Source organism: Pinus tabuliformis, chromosome 6 (genome assembly GCF_031772625.1).
Source record: "Pinus tabuliformis cultivar Carrire ecotype Pingquan chromosome 6, CPIR1, whole genome shotgun sequence".
In the NCBI taxonomy this organism is placed as follows: Eukaryota; Viridiplantae; Streptophyta; class Pinopsida; order Pinales; family Pinaceae; genus Pinus; species Pinus tabuliformis.
The window spans coordinates 1,280,373,381-1,280,401,165 of record NC_142292.1 but is presented as its reverse complement, the minus strand read 5'-3'; the positions used below and the strand labels follow the sequence as shown (position 1 = coordinate 1,280,401,165).

At 39.6% G+C, this 27,785-nt stretch overlaps 1 pseudogene; it reads left to right on the top strand.

The window, feature by feature from the left end:
- Positions 1 to 246: 246 nt before the first annotated feature.
- On the top strand, positions 247 to 26,816 carry LOC149263320 (calcium-transporting ATPase 2, endoplasmic reticulum-type pseudogene; annotated as a pseudogene).
- The last annotated feature ends 969 nt before the right edge of the window (positions 26,817 to 27,785 follow it).

Below are 27,785 nucleotides of genomic sequence, written 5' to 3'. Positions count from 1 at the left end.
TGCATGGTGTTTGTAGGAACTACAGTTACCAATGGCTGCTGCACATGCATTGTTGTGAGCACTGGCATGTTTACAGAAATAGGTAAAATTCAGGCACAAATTCAGGAAGCTTCAATGGAATGTCATGATCCCCCTTTGAAAGGAAGTTAGATGAATTTGGTGAAAGACTGACAACAGTGATTGGTGCCATTTGTATTCTTGTCTAGATCATGAACTACAAATATTTTCTTTCATGGGAAGTCATAGATGGGTGGCTAAAACAATATCAGGTTTTCCTTTGAGAAATGTACGTACTACTTTAAGATTGTTGTTGCTCTGGCAGTTGTTACTATACCAGAGGGATTGCCTGCTGTGATTACTACATGTTTGGCTCTTGGCACTCATAAGATGGCACAAAAGAATGATATTGTGCGTAAGTTACTGAGCGTGGAGACTTTGGGTTGCACCACAGTGATTTGCTCTGATAAGACAGGTACTCTTACAACCAATCAGATGTCTGTCAGTGAGTTTATAGTCATAGGGCACAGTGCTGGTTCGCTTAGAGAGTTTACTGTTGAAGGAACAACATATAATCCCGAGGATGGAAAAATATTGGATTGGCCTGCACATAATATGGGGGAAGATTTAGAAACTCTGGCAGAAGTTGCTGCAGTTTGCAATGATATCTTGTCAAGGTCACCAGTTCCATGCTACTGGTATTCCCACTGAGGCAGCCTTGAAGGTATTGGTTAAAAAAATGGGAGTTCCGACCCAATGGCAGGTGATACAAGTGCCATTCTCAACAGTGGCACAGTGAAATTGGGCAATTATGATTGGTGGATACAAAGATCAAAGAGGCTGGCTTTATTGGAGTTTGATTGTGATCGAAAATCCATGGGTGTTATTGTCATGGAACCAATGGGACGAAATCGTCTGCTAGTAAAAGGCGCCATGGAAAATTTGCTTGAAAGGAGTGCTTTTCAACAACTTGTAGATGGATCAGTTGTTGAATTAGATGATGCATCAAGGGAATTACTCTTGAGGAAGTTTCATCAAATGAGTTCAAAGGCTTTGTGTTGTTTGGGCATTTCTACAGGAAATTCAGAGAAAGGGCAACAGAAGGAGAAATTGGTCGATATTTTAGCTAAGGAGGCAGCACTTGTGTTGGCCACCCTAAGCACATCCATCCCCTCCATGAACACTCATTTTTTTCAGGGTTCGGGCACAATTTATTCATGGTTCAACCTTCTACAGGAAGCTACAGGACTTTCTACAGGAAGTTCTGTAATTTTTACCAGAAACATCCTGTAGAAGCCTTTGGGCAGGCCAGAATCAAGTATGGAGAGGGATTTGAAGCTTGAAGTCTGTTGAGGAGGCATGCAACCACTCTTCTCTTCCATTCTCCATGGGTTTTATCTCCTTTCACCACCATTTCAACCATCATATTAAATATACTTACACAATCATACCAAGGCTGAGAATTCTCTAGGAAAAGGAGCAGACAGTGAGGAAGAAGAGCAGAAGGGCGAGAGGACGAAGGTTGCCACAGCCAAGCTGAAAGGAAAAGCACCCTGAGCCAAGCAAGCTAAGACAATGCCGACTGTTTCTACAGGAAGACAGAGCACTGTTTCTACAGGAAGCTAGCAGACTGTTTCTACAGGAAGCCAGCGAACTGTTTCTACAGGAAGTTTGAAAAGAGGGAAGCCAAAGGAGAAATTAGTCGAGATGTTAGCCAAAGAAGCCACCAGGGCCATCAAAGATGAGGAGAGAGATTGGTTGCTCAGAGGATGAGCAACACTTTCAGTAGGGGGGTGATGATGAGCCCCAAAAATGGACAATTATTTGGGCTCATTCAACCTCCTAATTTGACTTAATCCACCATTCTCATTAGTTTATTGCATGTTTTTTATTATTTTTATGTTAATAGAGTGAATTTGGTTAGTCATTATGCCAACAAGTCTAATGGGTGCTTTGTGTAGCCTTTTTGGTCAACTTGGAGACAAAATTGAAGGTTTTAATGAGCACTTGGCAGCCAAATTCGTGGGAGAACAAGCTAGAGGATTTGTAGGAAGGTGTCCCCTTCATTTATGGGCCCTTACCTCGAATTCTCCACCATCAGCTCGGAGTTCAAAAGCCACCAAATCAATGAGCACAAGGGCAGCCAAGCAAGTCAAGTAGGACTGCTGTTAGCTACAAGTCTTGGGCAGCCAAGTCCCTAAATTTTAGGAGGACTGTTGGGTCCTCAAATTGTATAAATAAGAAGGCTTAGGGCCTCATTTTGGTTAGCTAGTGGGTAGTCATTTTTGTAGCTAGTAGTTAGTCAATTTGGTTTTTGCTCTTTGTAAGCCAGTTTTGGCATGACATTAGATTTTTGATTATGAATAAAGGCAAGCAGATTCGGATCTAATTCTGAGTTTCTAAGGGAGCTATAGCTCTCAGGTTAGGGCCCAACCTGAGAGCAATAGACCTCCTCTGTTTTGTAGTGTTATTTTCCTTTCGTTCCAGCACTTTGTTTCTTTCCTTTGACATGCAATTCGAAAATACAATCTGCTGATTTGGTTTTTATGTGATTAAGTAGGATTAGCTTATGGTTATATTGCTTTCAGTTGCTTAGATCAGAATAGGAGAGTTGTAACTCATTGGAGCTCCAGAAAAGGTTGAGAGGACCTCACTGCCATCTCTGTTAGGGATTGGGATGCAGTCTGAACCAACCACCAAAAAAAACGCAGTCTTTTCACGTTCATGCAAGCTGCAACACAGTTACCTTAATCGTAGATCCATCCATGCACTCTGATTCCGAGCATTACTCCTTCATTCCACTTCCATGCACGAGTTTCCTTCACAATTTACATTGTTGTTCATTGGTTTAATATCACAGGTAGCACAGGTTAATGAGTTCTCATTTTTGGTGACAGTCATCAGCAATTTGTTTTATTTACACTGCTCCACATCGTTCCATTCCCTTCCTCTTCTTATCAACCACGCCTAAAGCCACCTAATCGACCTCTGTTCAGCTCGTTTACCTCCCAGCTCTTCCATTATTCACGCAGCTCCATTTTCTTGGCCTTTCGTTGATCCCATTCTTCCATCCACCAACCGACTTCATGCATTCTTTCTCTACCTTATTTCTCTGCCCCTGAGCCATCACCAGCCCCATCTCCATCTCACCTAACCACCCATACCACTCCATCACTTCACCAACACACAAAACTTCCACTTACAGCACATCCTGTAGAAGTTAACAGACTTCCTGTAGAATCCCTGAGTTTCCTGTAGGATCCCCTGCAGACATCCTGTAGGAGCCTGCAAACTTGGTTTTCGAGCATCCAAACGTTGTAGACTACTGTAGATTGATGCTAAGGACCCTCTGGGACCTCTCCTAACCATCCTGACCTTTCCCAAGCCTTCTCCCCCTTCGCACCACCTCTGCACAGCCAAACCCTAATAAGAAACGAATTCATAATCACTCCATCACTTAAGCAAAAATACAAAAACAATGTTATTTTTCATAGAAGTAGTTTGAGTTCATGCATTTCACATCATTAGAAGTAATGGCACCATTTGTAGACATTTGCACTCTCACTATTGCATCATAGAGGTTAAACTAGTCAGATTAGGGTTTACTAGGGTTTCCATGCTTTGGTTGGCTTTCAGTTCATTTTTGCAAGGTAGATCAATTTCCCTTGAGATAGCCTTCATCCATCATTTAGAAAGCTTCTTCTGAGAGCATATAGAAGTTGGCTTGAGCCCTAGCGGACTTGTGCCAGCTGACCAAGTGACAGCTGCGACAAGAGCTAGTACTTGTGCATACAGCACCGTCGCTTCCAAGTTTGTACGAACTACCGGGTTGATAAAATTAGAGATAGGAAGCCCCAGGAGTTGTAGCATTATTGCTACAATACTGGAGCCCACCAACAAGCAGATCCACAATGTATACAAGTATAAAGAACTAAAAGTACATAACGGATCATCTGATCATCATCGAACAAGTACATGTCTGAATATCACATATAAGAAGATGACCAATGACGCTGAAAGAGGAAGCTGATCACTGATGTCAAAAACTGATCTGAATAGTACCAAATGAACATGATGGAATAAGATGATACTACATCGCAACTCGGATTCCAGCATATAGGATGTCGCTGTGAAGGACTGAAACATCTAATGTGGAATGGTGCCAACTAGCAGCAACGGGAGCAACTGGCAAGTGAACCAAAGAATGTTGATGCAACCCGAGGTCTTCACCAACCGTCGTGGTACATTTCTACCCAATGGGAATAAATGATCTGAAGTCAACCATGTGAGAAATCGTTTGATTACCGATCATTGATGTATACCGTTAACAAACGCTAGACTACTCACCCATAATGATAATGAGAGTCAAGGTACCTAGTACAATCTAAAAAGTGCGAACAGATGAGCTGAAGTCGAACACTTGGAAGAATCTATCAATTAGGAGACAATGATGGTTTCCCACTGTCGATAGCAAAGGATCTACCACTGATGACTGCAAACCCCATGGTACTACCAAATGGACTCTAAACCTTTTCCCTAGAGCAATGAGTCATAGTCGATAGGGAAAGATCCGCTAGAAGGAAGGCATTAAGGCATCCTTCATCAATCTAGCACGAGTGTAACCTGTGGGCCAATAATGTGGAAGGAATCAAATGAAAAAAGATGTAGTAACCTGACCAAAGCACGTTTCCGGCGTACACAAGATGTAGCTAGCACACGATATAAACCCTCTGAACCAACCAATAATGAAATCTGACATAGAGGCAAGGAATCCACCAATAGGGTCAAATGGAAACCAAGGCACTGCACGAATCCCAGTGTGTGATAATGAAAGCTGATGTCGAACACAAGGGAAAGCACTCAATCAAAGACCCATGATATTGATCGATGTTGAGCACAAGGTGACCTATCAATAATGAAAATAGGGCCAGGGTGCAACTCTAGGCTTGTCCTCAGAGCAATATGTCGTCGTCGATAAGGACAAGACCCGCCAGTAAGAAGTCAATGGAGACCTTCTCAAACCGGCACGAGTAAAGGACCAATATAACTGATGTGATGATAGACAAGACACTGGCAACCAGGGATGGCCAACTGAAAAATAAGTCAAGAGACACTACAGAAAGGCCCACTCGGGCTTACTTTCCTTGAACAAAAGCACGACTCAATGATAACCATGTGGTAGCATATGATAACTCTGTATAAGTTCGTCATGCAGGAGGCACGACCGAACTCTCCATATGATTGGAAGAGGTAACCAATCAGAGGAGAACTGATTCAATAACAAGGCTAAGGCGGACCTAAGTCAAACTAAATCCCTCCCAAATGGAGGAGAGACTTTCTTTTGAGTGCTTTGTTTAAGAGTGACACAACTAACTCTAGCTGCCAATAATATATGGAAATGTTGTCCTGTTCCCGCTCTTTTTGGAATATATAATTTTTTTTGTCTTTTTCTTTAAGCTGGAAAAAGAATAAAAGAATGTTATATTATAGTGAAAAGAACGAGCGTCAGTGAAACAAATGATCTAGTTCCTCGGATGGGAACATTCCTATGCTCAATGCAGGGAGGCGAAGTTGGTCAAGGACACTCAAAGGGATGTTCCTTGTACAGGTCTGAGGGTGTGTTAAGTTGCAGAAGCTAAGGGATTGCAAGTTTGAGTTTGCAAAAGCCATGGTCAAAAAGTGGTTTAAAGACGAGTCGAAGTGAGGCCGGCTCAAGACCAAAAGGTGAAAATGGTCAAAATGCAATGCAATGGTACAACTCAACACAAAGGAGCCTCTAAGGTATAAGGTCAGAACGAAACGAAGAAGTAAAGAGGAATGAGTATTCAATGCACAAGTCATGGCAGGACTAGAGAGGACTCCCGAGCCTACTCAATAAAACAACATGGGCAACCAATGTTAGTGAGGAGCTAACTACGATGCCCATGTAAAGGATGGCTCTACCATCATGTCATGATTTAAGAATCGGCAAGTGAACATGGTTTACTAACCATAACACGATGGGATCGACCCTATGGCAAGTGTATCAACAAATGGAGGCTAGTATGCAAAATGTAACGGAAAAAATGGTTTCCCTAACCTATATGCTAGTGAGTAAACGATACCTGCCATGACGGGCCAGGGAGTAACTTCATAAGGAAAAAATGATTCGACTGATTTATTCCTTCAAGTATGTCTTCATTATATACATGACGGAGACACTGTTCAGTTCGTCTCCCAATGACTGTTCATATTTCCTATTTATCTATTTACATTAATTCACCCAATCACAAGGATTAGGTGTCAACATTCCCCCCCTAATCTGAAGGGATGTTGGTGAGTCCAAGCATCATTCTGAATCGTTCAAGCTTTTCCCTTCCAAGCACTTTGGTGAAGATGTCTGCAATTTTCTCATTTGTGGAACAATGATGAAGATTGATTGTTTTGGCCTCAACATGATGTCGAATCAGATGATATTTAGTATTGATGTGCTTCGTTCGATCATGGAACTTTAGGTTCTTGGCCAAATTTATTGCAAAGGTATTGTCAATCATGAGTGGAGTTGATTGTACTTGTTTTACCTGCAAATCTTCAATAATTTTCCTAAGCCACACAATTTCTTTTGTTGCTTTAGCTGCTGCCACGTATTCTGCTTCTGTTGTGGAATCTGCTAGAACTGATTATTTATGTGATCTCTAGGAGACAGCTCCTGATCCAAGACTCATAGCATATCCTGAAGTTTATACCCCAGTTTCTTTGTCTCCATCGAAGTCTGAATCAGAGTATCCAATCAAACTAAAGTCGTCCACGTGTGTATACTTGATTCCAAAGTCTTGAGTTCCATTCAAGTACCTTAGAACTCTTTTTGCAGTAGACCAATGTCCCTCACAAGGCTTTTACATAAACCTGGAGAGGATTCCAATAGCAAACGAAATATATGGTTTTGCTGTAGTTAGGTAGTTGAGACTTCCTACAAGCTGTCTATGCTTTGTTGCCTCCTCAAATTCTTTTCCTTCAATAGATGTGAGCTTTAAGTTTTGTTCCATTGGAGTAGTGAGAGGATTGCACTTTGTCATGCCAAACCTGTTCAACAGATCTCCAATGTATTTCTTTTGAGAAAGAAATATGGACTTTGGATGTTGGGTTACTTTAATGCCAAGATAGTAATGAACATAGCCCAAATCAGTCATTTCAAAACTTTTCCCCAATTCCTTCTTTATGGATGCAATGTAGCTTTCATTGTTCCTTGTCATCAAAAGATCATCTACATATACCACAAGATATACAACTATTTTTCCAAATTTCTTGATAAATAAAGTTGCATCATCAAGATCAAAATGTTTGAAATTGAGTTTCAGAAGATGCTCAGTTAGTTTTTCATACCAGGCTCGCGGTGCTTTTTTGAGGCCATACAAGGACTTCACAAGTTTGCATACTTTATGTTCATGTTCTTTCACAGCAAATCCTTCAGGCTAGGACATAAAAAAATTCTCTTTTAGATCTCCATTCAAGAAACTAGTTTTTAGATCCATTTGATGGACTTTCCAACCGTTCTGAGCTGCTAATGTAAAGAGTGTCCGGATGGTAGCCCATTTTGTTGTGGGGGAAAAAGTATCCTCATAATAGACCCCTCCCTTCTGCGCAAAACCTTTTGCCACAAGCCTAGATTTATGCTTGTCAAGTGAGCCATCAACTTTATACTTGTTCCTGTAAACCCACTTGCAGCCAATTGGTTTGGTTCCTAATGGAGGATCAACCAGCTTCCAAGTGTCATTCTTTATGAGGGCATCATACTCCTTTTGCATCACTTCTTTCCATTCATCATGAGAAGCAACTTCTTTGAAGGAATTTGGTTCAAAATTTGTAAACAAGTTCAATTCACAATTATAAGAAACATCCATATCAACAGGTGAATTAGAGTCATCTACATCACATCCATTTTGCCGGTTTGAATTTTTGGTTCCTGTCTTTCCAACTTCATCAGGATGAACACTTTCAAGTGTCTTTGTCACCCACTTTGGGGGACTTTTTTAGATGGACCAGGCTGCTCCGTTGATTGAGTTGGGACTGAATCAAGCTTGAGTCTCCCAATTCTATCAATCACATCACTTAAAGCATCATCCGTTGTTGGAGTTTCATGCGGGGGAGAGTGTTATTTAGAAGAAGATTCCACATGTTGATCTAGTATATGAATCCCCCCCTTCAAGATGTGGAATCTCATTATCAAATTCATGAAATGATTTTGCTTTTGTGAATCTATCCAAGTGATCAAGTTGTCGCTCAACAACATTGTCAGTTTTGGATGATTCAAGGAAAATTACATCTCTAGATACAACAAAGTTCTTATTTACTTCTTCATAGAGGCGGTATGCTTTGGAGGTGTTTGAATACCTCAGGAAGATACACTTACGACTTCTAGCACCAAGTTTGTTTCTATGTACCTTTGGTATCAAGGCATAGAAAGTGGAACCAATGACCCTGAGATGCTTTACCGAAGGAACATGTCCATACCACATTTCATAAGGAGTCTTGTTTCTTATAGCATTAGATGGACATCTATTCTTTATATATGCAGCACATAGAATAGCATCAGCCCAAAACATTATCTTTACATTTTTGAAGAAAAGCATGGATCGTACCATATTTAAGATTGTCCTATTCATTCTTTCAGCTACACCATTCTGTTGGGGATTATAAGGCACAATTGTTTGATGTTTGAGCCCATGTTGGCGAAGATAGTTTTCAAATTCATTTGATGTGTATTCTTTTCCATTATCATTGCGAATAGACCCAATATGATATTGTGCATCATTTTCAATCCATTTATGAAAATTCTTGAATGTTTGAAAAGCATCAGATTTGTTCTTCAATAAATAAACTCAACACATTCTGGTGTAGTCATCAATAAATTTCATGATATATTTATTTACATTTGCAGAGGGAACAAGAATCAGACCACATAAATCTGAATGAATGAGTTCAAGTTTTCTATGTGCTCTTGAATGTGAATCATGAAGAGACTGTTTTCTATGCTTTCCTAGAATGCAAGCATCACATTGCTTAAGTTTCCTAGGAATTGTAGGCAAACCAGCAAAACCATTTTTCTTCAATAAGCTGAGACTGTCATAGTTCAAATTTCCAAATATAGCATGCCATAATAAACTTGATGGAAGTGTACGTTCTTCATGATGAGAATTGTATGAGAAATGTTGTGCATGAGCAGAGGTTCCTTGCAGCTTGATAAGCCTTTCTTCTTCTATTCCCCTCATGACAAGTGAGTGCTCAGATGCTTTTCTTACCTCAAGTTTGCCATCAAACATATGAATGGAGTGACCTTGCTGGTGGATGTGGACCAAGGACAACAAGTTTATCTTGAGTTGTGGGAGATATAGAACATGATGCAGAAGAAAGTCCAAAAGACCACACAGTTTGAGCCTGATTGTGCCAAGCCTTGATGGCTTGATTTTTGATTGATCTGCAAAGTATGCTGCTCCATCAACATTGTCAGTGAAATCTTCAAAAAAATATTTTTTATGAGTCATGTGGTAGGTTGCTCCTGAATCAAGCAACCAATCATTTTTCCAAGAAGCAAGTGAAGCATTAAATAAATCTTCATTTACTCCAATGTTACATTGTGCCTCAACATAGTGAGTGGATTTAGGTGCTTTACCTTTATCTGTATCATCAATTTTACCTTTCTGTTGATTTCTTTTCTGCTCAATTTTGTCCCATGGTAGCTTGCATGTAGAGGCATCATGTGATCCATTTCTTTTATGCAGTGCAAATCTGCTTTCTCTCTGTTACACTAAAAATTGTCACCATGACTATTTACAGTTAGTATGGCTCAATCAACAGTCATGCTACCCTCTTAGGCAAGTCTTATGCCTCTGCTATCCATCTCAAACTCAAAAAAGAGAGAAAGTCTTGTAAAAAATGTGTTTATCTCTGGGGACGCAGGTTCTCTCAAGCCTTACCTGCGGGGACACTCACAATGTTCACAAAGGCTGCGTCCTTGGACACTCTGTATGTTAAGGGACAGGTGCGTCCTTCTGTAAAAGGCAAAATGCGCAAGTTTCATCTTAAAAAAGTTACTTGTGGTTACTTCTAGAACTTTCTAGAGGCTGGTTTGATGAAATGGATGCGCCTCCAGTTGGTTCATGTATCCCTATTAAGGAGGAACTTATCCCATCAATAAGGGAGCTATCCCACCCAAAGAGGGGGATTATCCCATTGATGGTGGACCTGAATAACCTCTTTACAGCACTATAAATAAAGGCATTGAGCCAGAAGGAGTGGAGGTTGGAGCTATACATTTTCTTTGGGTAAATGCTGCAGGAATTAGGACTCCCATTTAGAACCTTGTGAGGAGAGATTGTCTTTGCTTGATTCTACTTGGAAGTGGGTGAGCTTTGTCAAAGTAGAGGAAAACCCTTGATGGACCCTGGGAGGAACTTGCACAAAACCAAGGCCAGGTTGTAAGAGTTTCTTTGTTTCGTTATTAATACAAACTGGTTTATTTTTCTCAATAGCTTGTGTTAATGAGTTATTTCATGTGTTCCTTGGTCTGCATGTTGAATATATGTTTTATTATATGAAATGCAAGTGCTTGGTAATTGTTTGATTGTTTGTGGTTGCAGGAATTGACTTGAAGGAGGAGCTCATCCGGATCGGCAAAGACGGACTACAACAACCGCGTTTTGGAATAAGGTAAGCCTAAACACTTGTAGTTTTCATGTTTTAAAAGGTATATTTAGAGAAAGATCACTCCATTTTGTCTTGTTTGTCGCTAGAGAGTTTAGACTCCTAGGGAGGTCAGTTGTGTCCGCACAAACGACTTTTTCCGCCACGACAAATTGGCGACTCCGCTGGGGACTCCATTAATGTGAAAGTCTTTTCCTTTGTGTGAACTTTGCTCTGAGAAAATCATTTTTATTTTCTGGTTTTTGACTGTGAGAATTAGTATTTGGGTGGCTTAGCTTTAGATTTAGTTAGATTTGGTTTTTCTTAACTTTTCCAGAAGGACGCACCCTCTCAGTACTGCACAGTGCGTCTTTGGACGCGCTGTTGCCGTTTGCACAGAGCGGGCCCGCGCCTGTTCTAACGGGTTTCCTGCGTCTTCCTGTAAAAATTTAGGAAAACTCCATTTTTGCTTTAATTGCTTTTAGATTTTGGTTTTTCTTAGTGTTTTCTGCCCAGATCCTTTAGTACCCTGTCAAAAATTTTCACCTGAACTTGTTTCATTAGCATTCCTGCTTTTAGCTTTCATCAATTGGGTGTTTTGAGTCTCTTTTTTGAGAAATTCTTAATTTCATTTCCTTTGGTCATTACTTGGAGGTTTCTCTCAGTCTTTTCACAATTTTGCATCTTTTTGCTTTTGTTTTTGCAAAAAAATTTCCCCCTCATTGTGTATGAGTGTTAATCGCCTTTAAGTGTTTTTATGTTTTGATCTTTGGAACTCTCACCCAATTTTCTCGACTTGCACTTGATTGGTTCTTAGATTACATTAGAATCATCTTGTGTTTGAGAATTCTCTTGCATAGATCACATTTGCATAATTAGAGTTCTCAGTTTCAGAATATGAATGAAAAATGTGCATAGATTACATTTGCATACTTTTCATGTGAATTGTGCATAGATTACAATTGCATAGTTTACATTCTGAAAAATCAATCGTAGATTTAGATCAGCTTTCTTTGATTTGAATTTACACAAAAATAAAAATAAAAATTGGTTTGGAATTGATTTGCATTAGTTTTTCTTGATGAAATTAGTGCATTAGAGAATTTGTTAAATTTTCTCTTAATGATCAATTTTTTGCATTGTTGGAAGTGAATGGAAACTCTCTCCTTACTCTAGTTAGGATTCATCGAATTGAAAGGATTGCATTATCATATTCGATTGCATTCAGTTGAGTCGGGTCATAACACCATTGGTTTCATCTCCATTTACCCATTTGAGTAATAACAGCCTTAATAACACAACGCTTAATTAAAATTCATCTAGTAATTTTTACATTTCTAGGGCTCTGAAACACCAACATAGCTTAGGCTAGGGTCTTGGAGTAGGTAAGTACTTAACTCTCCAAGACTACAAAACCAAACAGATAGTTTATCTTGAGTGGAATAAATCCAATTGTTTCAATTGCACTCTGGGAAAGCTCCTCTTAAAGGAGAAGCACGAGCTCGTGTCCGAACCAGTGAGGGGATCATTCCCCCCTCGTTGGGAACGACGCCAGACAGTACGTATTACAAACGGTAAACCTCGGATTAACCATTGTCGAGGAGCCAGGGGTCACTTATCGGTAAACCTTGGATTGTTGTCAAGGAGCCGGTAAGGGGATTGAGCTTGCTACTCTGCCCTTGCGTGCTGTCGGAGTTTAGACTGTTCCCCCAGGTGTATTTGTTACTGTTGGTGACCTTAGTGACCATAATCTTTAGGGTTCTACCGAGGTGACAGTGGAGGGAAGGTCCCACTGTACCTGGAGCAGACGTCGGTTATACTCACTTGGATTTTCCGGGGGGTTCACTTCACTTCGAGACGGTTAAAGTGGAGGAACTTGTGCCGGTCTATTCATTAAGCAGGTTGTCGGGGTAACTGTTCCACCCGCCATTTCTGTACTGAATTCTGCGAGGTTGGGCTTCATCACCAACTAGTGTTTTCGGTCCGGAGAGCTTACTGTTTGTGTGTGGTTTGACTCTTAGATTTGATAGCGCGTGTTAATTTGTTTGTTTTTACTTTTAGAGACCATAGGTGTGAATTGTGAATTTTAGTTGTTAAGTGTGAATTGTGAATTGTTAATTTTAGTTTTAAATTGTTAATAAAATTCACTGAAGTTGAATATAATGGCAAATGTTCCGAAATTTATCAACCTTGGAACCCCTCCTAATGAGAATCCTAGTACTTTTCCTTACTTTGGAAATGTTGGTCCTCCTTATATGGCTACTTTGTCATTACCTGGATTTACAATAGGTTTACCGATATGGTTATTTTCAACTTCGTTGGCCCAAAATACTCCAATTGTTCCATCTCAACCAGATGCTTCACCTCAACAGAGTTCACCATCTCAACATCACCATCCTTCTGTTGACCCTTTACCTTCTTCGCCTAATTTTTCTTCCTCCATTTGTTCCTCTTCGCTTGGTAAAAGCCTTGATGTTACTAACCAGGAGGTTAAGAAGAAGAAGAAAGGGAAGAAGAAGAAGAAGAAGAAGAAGCAAGATAAGAAAGAAGTCAACCAACCAACCATGGCTGTAAGTGTTAGTTGTGTTGAGGAAAATTCCGACATGCACCGTAAACCCAAATACCCTTGCAGGCTTTGTAAGGGTGACCACTTCCTTGTCAATTGTCCTGGTATTCCAAAGGTCTTGGAAGTATGGTCAGAAAAATCTCATCAACTTTCTGTTGATCCATCAACCAGTGATAGTCAGGTTCCTGGGGAAAAGGGTAAAGTTAGGTTTCCTTGTAAGTTATGCAAAGGGAGTCATCAAACTCACATTTGCCCTCACATGGATGAAGCCTCAACGTTGTTGGAAAACCTTACTGTTCCACAGCAAGAATTTCCGACTGGTTACCGTAAACTTTCTCCCAACCTACCGTCATCTAACGGAGTGATTGATTTAAATTCAAGTATAGTCGATCACACTCTCCCATTGGAGAGTGAAACTCATGTCACTCAAGTTGATGATCCATTAGTTGATCAAGTGGTCGATTCAATTTCACGTTCGGTCGATCCCACTTTCCATTTAGAGAGTGAACTTCATACTGCTCAGGTTCTTCTTGTTACATCAGATTCTTCTATGCCGAGGGGCATTTCACCTGTTTCTATAGAACCCCCTCCAAGTAGTGAGGTCTTTTCCTTTGATTGGAATAGACTGACAGAACCTCGTCTTCCTTCCTCCATCCCTTTCCAAATCATTGTTAAGGCTGGTAGTAGGGACATACATCGTACTCAGGTAGATGAAGGTGCTTCTGTTAGTATTTTATCCTCAACTGTTTGGAAAGCTTTGGGTTCCCCTCAGCTTGCGCCTATTACGCAGAATCTGAAAGCTTTTAACAGAACCATTAGTGAACCTTTAGGAATCCTTCCTAAGTTTTCTCTTACCTTGGAAGGTAAAACTGTCTGTATTGATCTTATGGTAGTTCGAGGTCCCTTGGATTTCAATTTACTCCTTGGGCGAGACTATGTTTATGCAATGAAAGCTGTCGTATCGACACTCTTTCGCGTGATGTCTTTCCCTCACAATGGCAGTATTGTGAGTGTAGACCAGCTTTCGTTCCCTAGTCTTATCTCAACTACCAATAATATGACACCCCTAAATGTTCCTGATTCTAAAGTGGTATCTACCCTGCCACGGGTTAATTATGTGGCAACTGGTCCCATGTTTTCAGTTACCGATGTAAGTGAGCCTCTCACTGTTGATTTAGATCCGGTAATTGACATGGAAAACTCTATGGGATTATTTGAACACGATGTTCTTATCCCTTTTGAGTCCCTTGACGTGTGTTCCTTCCAAAAAACTATTCTTCCTTCGGATGAAGACCTTTTGGAAGCCATGATCAAGGTGTGTCCATTGACATGTCTTTCTTCCAGTTGGAAGCCATGATCAATGTTACGAGGATAGTTTGTTCCTCTCTCAACCTCGTTAAAAAATGAAATTGGATGTCATGAGGACAGTTCTTTTACTGAGTCAACCTCATTAAAAAATGAATCAGCTAGTTTTTAGGTCATATAGATAGTTAGAAATTAGGATGTAATGAGGAAAGTTCCTTTTACTGTGTCAACCTCGTTAAAAAATGAATCAGTGTGTCTGAGGAAAGTTCCTTTTACTGTGTCAACCTCGTTAAAAAATGAATCAGTTGATGAGGATAGTTCTTTTACTGAGTCAACCTCATTAAAAAAAGAATCAGGTAGGTTTTAGGACATGTAGGTAGATTGTAGAAAGTAAGTGTGTGCGAGGACAGTTCCTGTTACTGAGTTAACCTCGTTAAAAAATGAATCAGGTACGAGGATAGTTCCTGTTACTGAGTCAACCTCGTTAAAAAATGAATCAGGTATGAGGATAGTTCTTTTCTTGTGTCAACCTCCTTAAAAATGAAACAACTCCCTTTTCAAGTTAAATATTGAAAGTAAACCTTCATTTCATCCAGCCGGTTGAATGCAATGAAGCCTGGGGGGCATGTACCTCATTTTGCATCATTAAACTGGGGACATGCGAAATTTTTGAGCATAGTTCCTTGTCTTGTGTCAAGCTCGTTAACAAATGAAACAAGGGTAGGTTAAGTAGGCAGATTGTAGAGTAGTTATGAGCATAGTTCCTTGTCTTGTGTCAAGCTCGTTAAAAAATGAATCAAGGTTGTTTTTAGAGCATAGTTCCTTGTCTTGTGTCAAGCTCATTAAAAAATGAATCAAGGATTTTAGAGCATAGTTCCTTGTCTTGTGTCAAGCTCGTTAAAAAATGAATCAAGGTTTTTAGAGCATAGTTCCTTGTCTTGTGTCAAGCTCGTTAAAAAATGAATCAAGGTTTTTAGAGTAAAGTTTTTGTTAGGTAGATTGTAGAGAGTAGTTATGAGCAAAGTTCCTTGTCTTGTGTCAAGCTCGTTAAAAAATGAAACAACTCCCACAAGTCTTTCCAAGATCTTGAAAGTAAAGCTTCATTCCATCCACCTCATTGAATGCAATGAAGCTTGGGGGGCATGTACCTTGATTTGCATCATTATGCTGGGGGCATGTGAACTTATAACAAGCATAGTTTTTCGTTTCAAGCTTGCATAAACATGAAACTGAATCCGAGCATAGTTCTTTTCCTGTGTCAAGCTCGTTAAAAAATGAAACAAATCCTCCTCTAATTGAGTCGAGAGTTTGACTAGACCTCATAGATGTTAGGTTGTACGTTTAGGTTAGTTATTTCAGTTTTTGCATAATTTTCTTACAGTTTTAGGTCGAGTCTTTCAAATGATCTCATTCTTGAACCTTCATTTCATCCACCTTAGTTGAATGAAATGAAGCTGGGGGGCATGCGCTCTAACAGTTATGCTTAGGGGGCATCAAGCACAGTTTTATCTCTGTTTCAAGCTTGTGTAAAAATGAAACTAATTTGAAGCATAGTTTTTATCTGTTTCAAGCTTTTGTAAAAATGAAACCTATCTCGAGTCAATTTCAGTTATTTTCAAGACTCGTTAAACTCATGAAAATCCCGAGATTATTTTGCTATTTTTCATTCTCGTAAAACAAATGAAAATGCCGAGTTCTTTCCGTCTTTTCCTGCTCGTAAATTAAATTGAAAGTCGGTCATATGAGTATATTTTTATCCCTTTTTCGAACTCATTAAAATTTACGAAAAAGTGAAAACCATGAGTACATTTTTATCCCTTTTTCGAACTCGTTAAAACTTAAGAAAAAGTGAAACCTTGGAGTTCTCTTTTAAGCCCTTTTCAGACTCCTAAAACATGAAAAGATTGCCGAGTGTTTCTTTTACACTCGTTAAAACGGAATTAAAAGACGGTCCCCTTATAGCTCTTTTCTGACCGTAAAAACAGGAAAAGATTGCCGGGTTTTTGTCGTTTCAAACTCGATATGGAAATAAAACGACGTGTCCTTGATCGCTTTTTACTTTTCAGGTCAGTGGCACTAATTATGAAAGTACTCCTTGGTCGCAAGATCAAGCGGTTCCCCCAGGTATTATTTTATACTTTTTCGGGCTTGAGGGACACAAATGTACGAAAAAGTTCAACGTGGAGTCTCCTTTAGTTTTTTCAGACTCTCTAAAATTGAAAAACGCCGAGTTTCTCCTATACTGGGCTCGTTAAACTTTTACAGTAGAGGACCTGTTCAATTACAAACAGGAACGAACCACTCCTTCCTAGGGTTCGAATTTAAACTAGGTTGGACTCGTCCGAAGGATGAGCTTATAATCAAGCATATGTTATCCTCCTCAAGCTTGTTAAAAATAAAGAGGTACTTGCCAGAAATGGTGGGGGAAAAGAGAGAAGAATGAACCTGTTTGTTACCTTTTATCTCAAAAGAAACTTTATTACCACTCTTGAACACGACACTTTTCATTCACCTGGGTTGGGAAATCTTTTACCTCACAGTTGATCAAACCACTTTGAAAGTCTTTAACCGGGTTCCGGGGATTAACTTTGAGTTATTCGTCACCAAGCCATCTGTCGTGTCGTTATGTGTTCAAGAGGTCTGCAAGCAAAACTTTCATCTGTAAAATACTTGTCATCCATTTGACCATCCCTGAGTCAGTCCTTACAGCAACATTTCTTCAACTTGAACAATGATTTCGTGTTGCGGGCTTGCCTGCAACGGGTCGCTTTCTATCGACATCGACACATTATCTAGAAAGATGACTTAGGAATCGACAGTACCTTGAAGTCTGCATGCATCAATGGCAGGTTTCTCGCCTTTGACGTCAGTTTACATCATTGACTTTCGATCAAAGGATTCCGTGAAGTGTTCGACATCAAGACATCTATTCACATTTCACGGGTTGTGCTTGGTACTTTGAGAACCATTGACATTACTTGTGGTCTCTCTCACGCTTGTTAACAGTTTACATCATCGACTGGTAATCAAGTGGTTTCTAACATGTTCGACATCAAATCATTTAATCACATGGCTAGAATCCTACCAATTCGGGAAGTAGAAGTGAAGACCCCGGATCTAGTTTCTACCATCCAGGCTGCGAGGAGTTTTGTATTCATTATCTATGTAGACTAATCATAAACAGATGGCTGCGTCCATACTGTGTCTACAAAAGTCTATAAAAATGATGTACTGCAAGATCATTCCTGTATCAGAGTAGTTAGTCCATTAGTTAAAGTTTTGAATCTGAGTATGGGAATGCCTACCTCAGTGATGATATAATCTTATACATGTAGTTTGTGTTGAAAATTGCAGGTTCCAACCAGGTCATCCACAAGACAATCCTTGAAATGATAAAGCGCTTCACCCTTCCTAGAATTACAAAACCCTAATCTATTCCAGGCTTCGCACTTTAGGGGGCAATCTGTTACACTAAAAAATGTCACCATGACTATTTACAGTTAGTATGGCTCAATCAACAGTCATGCTACCCTCTTAGGCAAGTCTTATGCCTCTGCTATCCATCTCAAACTCAAAAAAGAGAGAAAGTCTTGTAAAAAATGTGTTTATCTCTGGGGACGCAGGTTCTCTCAAGCCTTACCTGCGGGGATGCTCACAATGTTCACAAAGGCTGCGTCCTTGGACGCTCTGTATGTTAAGGGACAGGTGCGTCCTTCTGTAAAAGGCAAAATGCGCAAGTTTCATCTTAAAAAAGTTACTTGTGGTTACTTCTAGAACTTTCTAGAGGTCGGTTTGATGAAATGGATGCGCCTCCAGTTGGTTCATGTATCCCTATTAAGGAGGAACTTATCCCATCAATAAGGGAGCTATCCCACCCAAAGAGGGGGATTATCCCATTGATGGTGGACCTGAATAACCTCTTTACAACACTATAAATAAAGGCATTGAGCCAGAAGGAGTGGAGGTTGGAGCTATACATTTTCTTTGGGTAAATGCTGCAGGAATTAGGACTCCCATTTAGAACCTTGTGAGGAGAGATTGTCTTTGCTTGATTCTACTTGGAAGTGGGTGAGCTTTGTCAAAGTAGAGGAAAACCCTTGATGGACCCTGGGAGGAACTTGCACAACACCAAGGCCAGGTTGTAAGAGTTTCTTTGTTTCGTTATTAATACAAACTGGTTTATTTTTCTCAATAGCTTGTGTTAATGAGTTATTTCATGTGTTCCTTGGTCTGCATGTTGAATATATGTTTTATTATATGAAATGCAAGTGCTTGGTAATTGTTTGATTGTTTGTGGTTGCAGGAATTGACTTGAAGGAGGAGCTCATCCGGATCGGCAAAGACGGACTACAACAACCGCGTTTTGGAATAAGGTAAGCCTAAACACTTGTAGTTTTCATGTTTTAAAAGGTATATTTAGAGCAAGATCACTCCATTTTGTCTTGTTTGTCGCTAGAGAGTTTAGACTCCTAGGGAGGTCAGTTGTGTCCGCACAAACGACTTTTTCCGCCACGACACTCTCCTTGAGAATGTCTGCCCCCCCTGCCTCTGAAATATCTTCCTCTTCCTCTTCGACCACTGTTACACTAAAAAATGTCACCTTGACTACTTACAGTTAGTATGGCTCAAATCAACAGTCATGCTACCCTCTTAGGCAAGTCTCATGCCTCTGTTATCCATCTCAAACTCAAAGAAGAGAGAAAGTCTTGTAAAAACTATGTTTATCTCTGGGGTCGCAGGTTCTCTCTAGCCTTACCTGCGGGGACGCTGACCATGTTCACAAAATCTGCGTCCATGGACGCTCTGTATGTTAAGGGACAGGTGCGTCCCTCTGTAAAAGGCAAAATGCACGAGTTTTATCTTGAAAAAGTTACTTGTGGTTACTTCTAGAACATTCTAGAGGTCGGTTTGATGAAATGGATGCGCCTCCAGTTGGTTCATGTATCTCTATTAAGGGGGAACTTATCCCATCAATAAGGGAGCTATCCCACCCATAGAGGGGGATGATCCCATTGATAGTGGACCTGAATAACCTCTTTACAGCACTATAAATAAAGGCATTGAGCCAGAAGGAGAGGAGGTTGGAGCTATACATTTTCTTTGGGTAAATGCTGCAGGATTTAGGTCTTCCATTAGAGCCTTTGTGAGGAGAGATTGTCTTCACTTGATTCTACTTGGGAGAGGGTGAGCTTTGTCAAAGTAGAGGAAAACCCTTGATGGACCCTGGGAGGAACTTGCACAACACCAAGGACAGGTTGTAAGAGTTTCTTTGTTTCGTTATTAATACAAACTGGTTTATTTTTCTCAATAGCTTGTGTTAATGAGTTATTTCATGTGTTCCTTGGTCTGCATGTTGAATATATGTTTTATTATATGAAATGCAAGTGCTTGGTAATTGTTTGATTGTTTGTGGTTGCAGGAATTGACTTGAAGGAGGAGCTCATCCGGATTGTCAAGAACGGACTTCAACAACAGCGTTTTGGAATAAGGTAAGCCTAAACACTTGTAGTTTTCATGTTGTAAAAGGTGTATTTAGAGAAAGATCACTCCATTTTGTCTTGTTTGTCATTAGAATGTCTTAGACTTCTAGGAAGGTCAGTCGTGTCCGCACCCTTGACAGATTCCGTGTGACAACCACCTCTTCCTCTTGTAGAATCTTGAGCAGGATGCTTTTCTTTATGAGCAAGGGACACAGCCTCTTCAGAAGATTCAGGGGCTGTCTTCTTTCCAAAAGCTTTCTCTCTTTCAGCAAACTTTTTCATAAGACAGTGAAAGGTTATATCTTTGAGATTTCCATTTGCTTGTAATGACTCAAGATAATTGGAGTAAGTAGGATAAAGTTCCTTAAGAAAAGCAATAAGAGGAATATCCAATTCAACCTTAGTGGATTTGATATCATGCATTATAGAATTTACTTCAGATGCAAGAGCAAGAGGATCATTATTTTGCAGTTCAAGAGTGAAGAGTTTAATCATGAGTTGAACGACTTCAAGTGCAGAATGCGAGTCATAGAGTTCTTTTAGCTTTTGTAAAGCTTCAAAGGCAGTTGAATATGATGAAATATGGTGACTCACCTCTTTATTTACAGATGCTGTGATTAATGCATAAGCTTTGTTGTTCTTGTTTTCCCAAATGACGAGCTCTTTGTCTGAGGTAGGCTGTACTGGGTCATTGTCTCCTTCTCCGACACACACTCCTTTCCACAACTCATTGAAAATGAGGGTGTGTTTTATCATCTGGGACCATTCAGGATAGTTCTCCTTGCTAGTGAGAACTATTCCCACCATGGATATGATTGAATGCATACTGTAGCAAAAAAAAAAACTTTTTCTGCAAAACTTTTACTCTTAATGGGAAAAAAATATAGTTCTGATGTGACTGGACAACAAACTCAAATATCAATCTGCACAATGTTAAAGTATAGAATATGGCAGTATACTAAGTCCAAAAATACTCTCAACAGCATAAAGCACTGCGTCCACCAAAATGATTTTGCATTATATACCATTTATACTGGTATAAATTTATCCTTCACCAAAACTGAAGTAGGTGTAGGTCAGAATCATACAACTTTTGAAGAAAAACAATCCAATTGATCACAAAAAAAGGGTGTTCAAACGCCAACATCAGACTTACATGATGAACATTGTCAAGGCATTATGAACATTGTCTGTATTATTTTCTATCAAATTTATATTGTACATGTATGCTAAAGGGCTATTTGTGTGTGCTTCTTTCATATAACTATGTGGTCAAGGCATTATGTGGTTTTGAGATGGGGGAATCCAAAAAGATAATGGAGTGACACATAGTAATGGGAAACGACTTTTTGGACCCCCCCCCCCCCCCCCCACCTCGCCGTTAAAGATGATTATTACGGGGGGGTCTGAAATGGCCTTAGAATCATCAAATCAAAGTTGGGTCATGATCAATGTGGGGGAGATGCGATGTTTGTTTGATATTCTAAGCACCGAGAGAGGTGTGGGATATACGTTATAATATATAACGTTGTAAGACTTTATTGCAGGCATGTTTAATGAAATGGGAATGTGGCTAGAGTTTGTGTATTAAAGCAATCGGTTAAGGCTAGGGTTATGATATAACATGGATTAAAGCTAGAGTTATGATATATCATGGATTAAAGCTACAATTTGGGTATTGAATGGATATTTGGGATAAGGCTAGAGTTGGAATATTCGATACAAAATGGAAATGTGGTTAGAGTTAGAATGTATAGATTAAAATGGATATGCGACTAGAGTTGGGTTTTATAGCTAATGAATGGAATAAACTATGAGGGTATGGATGTGTGGGTTGTGGCTAGAGTTTAGAATCATATTGCATATTCATAATGAGGGAATAAGTTTTTCACAAGGGATAAATGCAAACACAATTTAAAGTGTAGCGAAAATAGTTCTCGGGTATTTATCTTCTTTTGAAGTGAAGACTTCACTTTGACCTATCTTTTAATCCAAGAATTGGATATGAGCGTACGACATACTGTTGGAAATTTTCTTTTGAGCACATTTTGATGAGAACACCTGCATCATGATTTGATCCAAAAATTATGCAAAAATCTCCTCAAATCTTGATAATTGGTGTCACTTTGGAAATAATTTGCAAGATGAAATATTATTTACAACATCTCAACCGCAATAATGATAAGCTATAATCAATAAATCCAATAAAAATTATAGGACCCTAACACCTACTCTCATCTCATAGGCTGTGAGAGTACCATGTAGCTGATCCATCTTGAGATCCTGTACGTTGACCATTTCTTCTATAGTTGATATTTTGGCATTAAATCTCATGGGTAGAGATCTTAATACTTTTTTAACAATCAACTCTTCCTTGACTTCCTCACCAAGTCCTATAATCATATTAACTACTTCATCAAATATGAAGAATTACTTAGTTATGCTTTCATTCTTAGTCATATTCAAGCTTTCAAACCTCATTCTGAAAGTCCAAATTTTTGATTGCTTCACTATGTCATCTCCATCATAACACTTTTTAAGCTTCTCCCACATCTCATATGCAGACTTTACAGTGCATAATATTCACAAGTTCTGACTGACTGAGACCAGCAAGAATGGCATTCTTGTCTTTACCATTACTTAGATACAATTTCTTGCCATCTGCATCTATGGTGGAAATACCTGGGACATTGTAATTTACTAGTACTAAGGTCCAAACATCTACCCCAAGGGACATAACATATGCCTCCATTCTTACTTTCAAAACGGCATAATTGGATCCATCAAAGACTGGTACCCTACTCGAGTAAGCTTCTTCACTCTCTTTCTTGGTACCTTACAGTGGTTAAACTATTACTGAAGGAACATGGTTGTGGTACCAATTGTTGGAATTAAGGAATTTCTGGGGGGGATGAATCAGTAATTTAAGAAACTCTTAATTTTATTTTCTTACTGTGTTTATAGTTCCTTATTATGTTTATTCATATGTGAAAGCATTCATTCATGAAGCAGTAAATCTATAAACTTTCAAAACACATACTCAATAAACAATCTCACGAACAACATACATTTGACACAATGTTTTCATGTGGAAAACTAGAGGGAAAATACCACCAATTTGTTTTTTGTTTTATGATGTAATTTAAGCACCAAGTTAATTAAATTTATTTTTTTGTGACCACCCATTCACTTGAGGCACCAACCCCCTTTGTTTAGAAAGCACCATCTTACCAAGAGGCACCATCCTCTTTTATTTAACAAGCACCAACTTGCCAATGGACACCAACCTCTTTGGTTTAGAAAGCACCAACTTGCCTAGAGGCACCAATCTCTTAAGTGTGCAAGCACCAGCCAGTCACTGCCACTACTTTACTATTTCATACAATTTTCATAATGAAAACAGAGGCATACAAATTACAAGTAAAACACCAACTTAATGGTTGTCTGCACATTCAACTTCTGCATTCTTATTTTTGAACACTTGTGGTAGTCTTCCTCTTGTTGACCATTGCAACACTTTCTTTGTGCTCTACTTTCTCTACTTAGGGCTCTACACTATTTCACCACAACACTACCCTTGCAACACTCTAATCTAATTCGCAGATCATTTCTCTACTCTCTGCTCATGGCTCTCCACTATTTCACTGCTACACTACCCTTGTAACACTCTTCGCCAATATACAACTCACTACTTTGAACTCTCGTAAGTATGCTCACACTACTTATTAGCTCAATGGAGGTTCACAACTTTGTTCATGTTCATCTCTTGGCTCGATGTAGTCACTTTCATCATCAATTCCCATGCATGTACCACAAGCATGGCACCACATTCTTCTATTGATGGACAAAAACTTTGGTTCAGTCATTGCATTAAATTCATAAGGATGGGAGATGATCACTTCTCCGTCATGCAGTTGAATCTCCATGTTGTGTATTAACTCTCAGTCCTCCTTACATATTTCACAGAGGATCCCCATACTTCTTTATGATTCACAAAGATATACATGTACATCATCATGGAGTCTTTGTTTAGCATTTATTTATAATCCATTCATGGGAGGTCTTCAGTCATCAACTTTATAGTTCTGCATTCAAAAATCACAACTGTCGATTCATACATATTAATGGCACCATGTACCATCATATCAGAGATTTTCATCGCAATTCTTTGTAGTGGTGTAACACTATGAAATAGCTAATTACCAACCTCTGATCAAGTCTAGCCCCTTTTGCATTAGACCCCTGCTATATCTCTACCATAAGACTTGGTTCGGTGACTGAGTTCCAACCATATCAGAGCCCCCTATATCAACATTTTTAATTTGTGGCCAATGTGCTAGCAACCGCAAACATGCGATCGACAATCTTTAATTTTCAAGCTCCTTCTACTGAGCCCTTACCACACACTTCTCACCATAGGACTGAGGGCGGTGATTGGGGGCTTGTCCTTAAGGTGCTAAGTCTTTCATTGTTCTATTGGGGGCCTATGGTTCCCTTACAAAGTGTTGAGTCATTGGTTTCTTGTCTTTCCTCTAGACCATGCACTTACCACATTGGAGCGCCTGATCAGTGATTTCCACTTTGTGACAATGTGTTTTCCATCACAAATCACCAATCGTCAATTGTAGATTGCCGAAATGATGTCATATCATGCCACATGGCATCTTCTGACCAATGACACATGTCACTCAAATATGGCCCATTAGGCCATCCATAAACACTGAAAAATCCTGCCACATGTCCTTCCGTACCATGACGTCATGCTGACACAAGCAGCCACGTTTCCCTTATCGGAACCAATAAGATCCTACCACGTTTCCTCATCAGAGCTCCTTCAATGCTACCCTATGTCCTAATCAGAGCCAACTGGATGACTCCACGTGTCCTACCTTGAGAAGAGAGAAAGGGACCTCGCCTACTCTGGTATTTCACCAAATACCTTTGTATTTTCCTTTTTGGCCTCCCTGGCAATTTAACAAGGAATGCGCAATCTCGACTTATCCCTTGATATTGCGAGACCTCCAACATGAGGGATCACCAATATCCAATTCGTCGAGGCCTTCGATATACGATTCGTCAGGACCTCCGATTCACCAGGACCTCTGATTCGTCGGGACCTCCTATTTTGATTCGTCGAGACTTTTGATCTCTGATATTCCTCACTGCATAAGGCTTGGATCATCCTAAACTTCAGCATGCCATATCTCTCAAACCACAAGTCCATTTCTAGACTTCACCATACTGTTGGAAAGCTCTTCCAAAGGAATTTCCAATGAAAGGAGTCTGATTAGCCACTAAGCCCATCTTATGCCTCAAAATATGGCTCTAAAGTCTCTACCTAGATGGAATAAAAAACACCAAGTCATGAAGCCCCATCATCAGGCTAAGCCTTGTTTGACATCAATGCCAACACTTACACAGCCAACCACCTTCATACCATCAAATTTCCAACATTTTCTCTCCTCCAGGAGGACAGGTGGAAACGCGTGATTGGCCCCAATAGTGGAGGATAGAGATGTCAGCATCAGCTAATTAGAGGAGGACATGTGGTAGGTGGATTCAACATTTTTGGGTGCCAAGTGGACCTTTTTAGGGTGACACAGGTCACCACTCACATGTTGACACATGGTAGGAGTGACATCATCCTCGTAGGATGAGCCCAAAATATTTAAAATATCACAAAGTAATGTGTCATATTACAAGGCGTTGGGTCACGATGGAAGTTGACAGAGTGGTAGAAAATAAAAAGGGTGTCTAGGAAACCCCATTAGTAGCTCATTCCATTGGATGGAGTCAAGAAAATTAACATGGAGGCACACAAAAATGTGCTAGTATAGAAGGGGATATGGGCTACATGCCTGCTCAAGGTCCCATATAATCATTAAGGACCAGGGGCGTGGCAGATAATAAAAGGAGCCTAGTTTGGGAGCTCTGGTCTTAGCACCTGGACCCAACCCTTGGGACATTTCTCGTAGAAATGAACCTAGGGCATAGAGAATAGAGTCATGGAGGATCTTGGGAGTTGCTGAACTAAGTGTGTATACTTGTCCCTTGGTTGTTTCACATAGAAACATGACTAGTATCAACCTATTTTACCCCTCTGGATCAGCGACCCTTAGTCCTTGAACTTGATTGACTTTTTTCTAGATTCGTGACCCATTTTTCTCTAGTTTGGCCCCCAAATGATGGCACAAAAACCTATGGGAGAATCTAGATCCTCCTAGGCACTCTCAACCCTACCTTGCGAGGGTGTCCAAATAATTTTTTCCCTCTTTCAGTGCTAGCATCGAGGGATGACTTCTAGAGTGCTTTAGTCCCTAGGAGATCAATTTGATTTGTCATATATTCAAGCTAGCCAGGGCTTATCAGTTATAAGTTTCTATGACTTCTCTTTGTCTTGAGCATCTAGATACATCCTCCCGAGACCTCTCTTCTGCCTACTTATACTGGATCATTCAAGAGGGTGAGCTATTTTTTTGGAGAGTTAGTCTTGACAGCTTGATCTTGAGCCTATTTTGTTGTTTGGTTGTTAGAGTGAGCTTGTGAGGTATTTTTCCATTTTTTTTCTACTCTTCATACTCATTTCTTGGATGCAGTGGCAAAAGTTTGTCGCATTGTGGAGAGGAAGCTTGGAGGCAAATGTATAGCACTATATTTGTCTTTCATAATTAATGGAAACATATATTCCCTTCCTTGCATAAATTTGTATTCAACACCTTGTATGGTTATTTCTATTTCTTTTGATCTAACGATCTTCCGAGGAAGATTGTTTGTTGTCTTTGTTTGTTTGTGATTGTGTGTAGGGATAGAGATCTGGTGCGAATGTGTTGGATCACTCGAGTGGAGCACAAGATCTGTATCAAACTCAAAATCCTTCCCCAACCTGCATGGATACCAGGTGTGATCTCATTTCTCTATAGCATAGATCTGATTTCTTACTGCATAACTAAGCATTTTGGATTGGGAGGTATCCCTTGATCCATTGGTCTTATTTTTCTTTGTCTGGTGATCTGATTCAGACAAAATATCATGGACAAAAAACTACTTGAAAATTTAGCTACACCAAAAGTGGTTCTTTCAATGAGATCATACTTGCTTTGTGTCTACTTTGCCTCAAATTTTGATTTATTTCTCTCCAGCTTGATTTGCTTTTTCCCTATTTTTCTGACTCTTTTTGGTTATTTTCAAGATTTATTTCCTGTGTGTTTCACTTATTTATCATCCCCAGAGCGGGTTTTTATGGAAATTTTAGTTTTTTCCATGGACGCTCTCATAGAGGGTCATCCAAGAATTTGGAAGTCTCTAGATGTTGTCTTGTAGTTTTCGTGAGAGTGTCCTTGGAAAAGTCTCTATATGTTGTCTTGCAGTTTTAGACCTTGAAAAACCACTTTTCATTTCTGAACTTTTTACCTTCATTCTTGCTCAATTTGGGCCTCCTGTTAATCTACTGGATCTAGTCCAGATCTGATCTTGTTTTCTTAATTTCCTTAGATCGATCAATTTTCATTTTTTGTCTTTGATTGGTCTTAAACCCTCTCATATTTCACTAATCTATTGGAGATATATGTGATTCATGGTTTGTTTTTGTTCATCGGTTGTTGTGTGTATCTCATCTGATCTATTTTTCCAAGGTCTTCCATTCCTCTTAGCCTTTCAAATTGTTCTTTAGGTTTTGTTGGATGCTTTGGGTTGAGCCTTGTTTCTCGCCTCTAAATTTCACTTTCATATCTAATTGGTTGTTGTCAGCGACTATTGAGGCCTAATCTACACCTTATTTT